This window comes from Aedes albopictus, chromosome 3 (assembly GCF_035046485.1).
Source record: "Aedes albopictus strain Foshan chromosome 3, AalbF5, whole genome shotgun sequence".
In the NCBI taxonomy this organism is placed as follows: Eukaryota; Metazoa; Arthropoda; class Insecta; order Diptera; family Culicidae; genus Aedes; species Aedes albopictus.
In genome coordinates, this window is record NC_085138.1 from 265,547,000 (window position 1) to 265,553,228 (window position 6,229).

Genomic DNA, 6,229 nt, shown 5'->3' on the forward strand with positions numbered 1-6,229 from the left:
ATACGTCAATGAAATAATTTACCTTTATCGCTGAAAACGAAAGTATTAAGAAAGAAATTGCAAAACCTCAATAAATAATGCCCTTTTTATGACGTACTACCAGAATACGAAATATAATATTGAAGATTTTCTTCATTTGCATTAATTATCAATGGAGGTTCTATATACTGAAGAGATCTATAGATAGAAGAGTAAACATAGATCCGCATAGGATGAATCCGTTGTATCCAAACGAACTGTCAAAATCTGTATCCAAACGAGCATGACGTCACGATTTGGACAACATCCATGGAGCGCATGACGTCATATTCAATAGTCGCACTCTTGAAAATTACAACTTACACGCTTGAAATATTTTACTCAGCGTTGTCCGCGGATCTATGTTTACTCTACTATCTATAGTTTGTTCCAGCGCTGATTCGATAGACATATTGAAAGAAATCAAAAATTCCAGAAACCTAAAGAATTCAGTGGGGTGGAACTCTGCACATTTTCACAAGAAAATAATAAACAAAAGCATGTAACGAGCTCACCCATTGATGCGCTTCCATCGATCTCTCCATCGCTGGTTGTTTGGATCCCAATATTGTGCAAATAACAATTTATAACAAAAAGGATAAAAATAAAAAAAACAGAGCAGCAGCCTTATAACATTATAAATATTTCAGTTTTGCTTCAGGTTAGGGTTAGATTTATCGATTTATAACTTGAGACTTTGTGTTTTGTTTTCGGCAACATGGCAGAAATTCATCAAATTAACCAATGTTGATTTTGAGGAAACGCTTGCTGTTCTTATCATTGGAGTTTTGTTTGCGTTTGACAGTCTTAGCTATTTTTGCATTTTCCTTATTCGCCAGCCTCAATTCCTTCTCTTCATCTCTCAGCCTCTTTTTCTCGATCTTCTCTAGTCTCTGTTCTTCTTTTTTTTCTCTTATATTTGCTGTTTAATCAACTTTCGTTTTTAAATCCGATCTTTCTTTGCAAGTTCTTCCTGTTTCTTGTCCGAATCCTTTTTGTTGTACCATTGCAACCACCTATCACTTGTGGCAACCGAGGGAACGTGCTCCTGCTTACGTCGTTTTTTTTTCCATGGGTGTTCTCGTTAACCCTTGGCCACACCAATATGCCTTCAAACGGGTCTTCATTACAAGCGATGGTATCTTCATTACTGGAGCTAGAACTTTTTTCAGCGAGGCTAGTATTCATTGAGATGTCGTTTTCTGAAATTAGTATAGCGGATAGTGTATCTTCCACACTACCAAATGGGCCTGCAACGGGCATTCTGAACAGTGACTGTAAAAATTAAATTTTGAAAATAGGTTATTTTTTATTATTTTTTTTTGTATTTTTTATACCTACGGAAACTGTCATTAGCCTGGATGAGATATACACATTCGACTTCCGTGATTAAGCTCGTAGTTGAGTCAACGATCTTACTGAGATTTTCAGATGTGACGACTGTAAGAAAATTATTTTATGAATAATCTTTTTTTTGCTGTTTTTATATATCGTATTATACTTACAGGAATGATTACCGATGTGTTCAAGTGGCTGAATGATACATTCTCCGCCATGATCAATAATAAGATCCACTGCTAGGCTTTGAAATGGAATTTAAGGCTCCGTAGTCCGTATACATCAGACCTTCCGATTTGTCCTTGACGCTTTTCCAGAAATTGAACAGGGCCAGCTCAACCTGTTCTAGCTGCACCAGATGAGCATTCATCAGTGGTTCGTAGGGCAGTACATCATCCGATTTCAGATTTTCGGGCTGGGTAGCGGTGGTCGGCAGCTCACTGAAGTCGATTTCGTTGACATTCCAGGGAGAAAGTCCACAAATTTTGAAAGATTTTTTGAGACAATCCTTGGAATTCGTGAAGTTGACGACGGCAGTTTTGACAAGCCTCCCAAAATTTGTTTTAGTTACTCTGGCATTATTGTCAGCTAGGAGGTGCTGCCTAAGGACTTTGAACCAGATTTTTTTTTCAGCGGACCAAAATAAAGTTTATCCAAGGGCTGCAAAATTCGGGTTAAATTCGAGTACAATGAGATGAGAATGAGGCGATGCTACACACAAAATTCAGCCAGCCCCATGCTGACATGGCTTTTATGGCCGTCCACGAGTATGACAACAGGGAATTCGGTCCCTCGTTCCACCAGCCACTTGTACAGTTCGTTCACCACGTATTCATAAAAAGTTTTGGTGGTCTGCCATCCTTCCTCCGATACGCCTACTGTCCATCCTGCAGGGATATTTTCGGCAATCTCTTTGCTGTTTCTTTGGCCCGCGTAAAGGATCATTGATGGAGTAAGGTCGCCAGCTGCAGTACATCCGAAAAGCACAGCGTAGGATTCCTTATCCGAGTTGTTGATTACGGAGTACACATTCTGAACGTTTTGTGCGCAAAGTGCTTTATATTCGTTGTGGGTCAGTTGAAAGCCAGATTCGTCGAGGTTCAAGATCCTTTCAGGCTGGATGAAAATTGACATATTAACGTTCTCTTCGGCCAGAGTTTCTTCGACTTCCCGGAACCAATTACGAAGTTGTTGTTCCGTAACCTTGGCGCCAGCTTTTGATAATTTGGTTACGTATTTCTTCCTTATGTTGCTGTGCCTCTCCAGGAACCTTTGACACCAGTTCTTACCTAGAATAAATTGCAACAGAAATTACAGTCAACTGATTAAGGAAGTATGTGGAGATAATTTACTGGGGAACGATGGAGCAATCTGACGAGTTTTCCTGATCTTATTGGCGTAATCATTCACTGTACCTACTTGTCAAATCCGCAGTGCTGACGGGAAAGCCTGCTTTTCCCATGCAAAGAATCCAATTCACGATGCGCTTCTCCTCTTCTGGCTTCAGAATTGTCCGGGGTCCTGTTCGTTTTTGCACTTTATTGTTGATACGACGCAATAGTGTTGAGTTGGGCACATTAAACTATCTCGCTGCACTTCGCACTTTTTTCGTTTTATTTCCCAGAGTGACAGCACGCTCGAATGTTTCCGGATCATACTGCTTCCGGACCCGGACGGAGTGTTTTTTGACGCTCTTGGCACTCATCCTATTAAAATTAGAAAAACATCATTAATTCACTTCCTACTTCATATCCACGATCTCCGATTCATAAATCGTGACAGATGCAAAATTTCCCAACAAAATTCTTGTTTAACTGGTGACATGCAGCATTTCTACATCATAAATATGGTAATCATACCTGTTTACATAAACTCCAACTTGTATTTTTCAAAGAAACTTAGCAAATGCTTTTCGGAACTTGCTTCAAACTTAGCGCTCACGAACCGACGTCTTGTGCGGGCAGCTAAAAATCGACAACAAAAACAACAAATGGAACGCGTTGACACTTTTTGTTTATTTCGGGCAATAAAAGCGTACACTGGGATAAATTATCATATTTATTATCTTCTAAAGCATAGTGTAACTAATATAACAAAAATAAGTTTTCGGATCAAAATTATAATTTTCTGTCAAAATTTGTCGTTAATAGACAGCTGATTCATAAACTGTGGGTGATTCAATGGTGTGGGGTCACTGTAGTTATTCCATTAAAACGTTTGGATTTGTTTTTTTTTTCTTAGCAGGGAAGACGTTTCTGGACTCGATAGATACTTACTTAATGGAAGGACACCAGTATGATGTACAGGAATATTGCGAAGGTTTGTTACTGTCGATGACACCCTCGCGTCTATGGCAAGGACGTCCTCAAGTCTCCAGCAAGCTCACCTTTTATTTGTCTCTCAGGGTCGGCTCTCATGCTTGGGAGTACTTACCTTTAACAGACCTGTAGAGAACTTAACCTGAAACAGCTTTCTTTTGGCGCTCGCACAGAACCAAATAACAAAATTCTAATAGAAAAATCAAAAAGTCGTGACCGCAGCAGATTATTTCTCGTCTACAGAGGCCACAGTGAGGAAACTCTTCAAAACCTCACTGCGAGCCAACTCTCGACGTGATCCAACCTGCTGCTACCAGACGCTTCAACGAGACGACGGCGGAACCAACCACCAGTTCACCATCAGATCGGGGAATTGCCTTTTCCAGGCGCTGCAGGTCTGTTGCTGTAGCTAGGTCCGATCGTGTCTGCATTCGTCTATCAACTGATTCGAGCACGGCTCGGCGCACAGTTCGAAGGCACGCTTACACGTTGTCGCGTTTGTTCGATTTTGATAGTCGCTCACCCTATGAAACAATGGGCGATCTTGCAACATAGAATTGGGGTATTTATTTATTTTTATAGACTATGTAGATACAAATGTTTTGTAGGAGACTATTTTTGTTACCAACATTTCTTTTTTGTTTTCTATATCTTATTCTTCTTCTTCTTATTTATGGCTCTACGTCCTACTGGGCCTTGGCCAAGCTCACTTCAACTTAAGCTTTGTTTGCCTGCCATTGCATGAATTTGTATATTGTGACGCAAGCACAATGATACATTATGCCCAGGGAGTCGAGAAAATTTTTCCGACCGGAACGGGAATCGAACCCGCCGTCTCTGGATTGGCGATCCATCATAGCCTTAACCACTAGGCTAACTGGAGACCTTTCCCGAGCAGAGGGGAATATCAAATTAATAACTACGAAATTACAAAACCTGTTTTTATCTCTCGTTTTGTTATTATTGTATTATCAAGGCATTACGTTTCCATAACATGTTTTGTTGGACAATCTTATTTTGTTATGACCAAGCTAATGGTATACAGCCATTAAATAACATTTCAGTATTACATTTTGTTGTGGAACAAGTTTGGTTATTATTGTACAGTCGAGTCTCTTACTAAACGAATTCCTATTAAACGGACTCCTATTAAACGAACTCTTACTAGACAGGGGTGAGCGTTATAGGAGACTAAGAGCTTATGGGATTTCGGCATTTTGGGGGTGTGGCCTATTATCTCGGGTGTGTTAAGAGTTAACACAATACTTTCTTCGGCAAAGTTTTAGGGCTTGATAAGATCTACCATTTAGAACTTTGGTTCATATGATTAGTTAGCAATTTGGCCGCTAGAGGAACCATCAACAATTTGATGCTAAATTGCACTACATGAACCATATCAGGTTGTCAAGCAAACGTTACGATATGCGACAGCTCAAGACCCTAATCATTTGGAAGGATAGTGTCTTCGGGAAAGTTGTTGGGTATGCCAATAACTTACTGACGATGAGTTGCGAAGTTCGAAATTCCTCCACTGGGCGGCGCTAGTGAGCAAGTAAATTTTCAAAACCTCATATCTCAGAATCCCGATAACTTAGGAAGTTGGTGTCTTCGGCAAAGTTGATCAGTATGACATAAACTTACATAAAAATAAACATTTGTTTCGCAATTCTGCCACTAGGCGGCGCTAGTGAACATGCAAATTTTAAAATTCCCATAGCTCAGAATCCTGATAACTTAGAAAGTTGGTGTTTTCGGCAAAGTTGATCAGTATGACATAAACTTACATAAAAATAAACACTTGTTTCAAAATTCTGCCACTAGGAGGCGCTAGTGAACTTGCAAATTTTAGAAATCTCGAGCTCAGAATTCTGATAACTTAGAAAGTTGGTGTCTTCGGCAAAGTTGATCAGTATGATATAAACTTACATAAAAATAAACATGTGTTTCGCAATTCTGCCACTAATCGGCGTTTACCGGGTTTTTTCGTCTTTTTTCGACTTTTTTGATGGTTTTTCGGCTCGGCAAAACTACTGTCGCTCCCCTCGATAACTTAGAAAGTTGTTGTCTTTGGAAAAGTTGATCAGAGTGACATAAACTTATATAAAAATATACACTTGTTTCGCAATTCTGCCACTAGGCGGCGCTAGTGTACATACAAATTTTAGAAATCTCATAGCTCAGAATCCTGATAACTTAGAAAGTTGGTGTCCTCGGCAAAGTTGATCAGTATGATATAAACTTACATAAAAATAAACACTTGGTTCAAAATTCTGCCACTAGGAGGCGCTAGTGAACTTCCAAATTTTAGAAATCTCATAGCTCAGAATCCTGATAACTTAGGAAGTTGGTGTTTTCGGCAAAGTTGATCAGTATGACATAAACTTACATAAAAATAAACACTTGTTTCAAAATTCTGCCACTAGGCGGCGTTTACTGCTTTTTTTTCGTATTTTTTCGACTTTTTTGGGGGGTTTTCGGCTCAGCAAAACTAGTGTCGCTCCCCCCGATATCTTAAAAAGATGGTGGCTTTGGCAAAGTTGATTGAAATGACATAA

At 39.5% G+C, this 6,229-nt stretch overlaps 1 pseudogene; it reads right to left on the reverse strand.

Moving 5' to 3' along the window:
* Nucleotides 1-1,944: 1,944 nt before the first annotated feature.
* On the reverse strand, nt 1,945-3,061 carry LOC115263959 (uncharacterized; annotated as a pseudogene).
* Between the last annotated feature and the right edge of the window lie 3,168 nt (nt 3,062-6,229).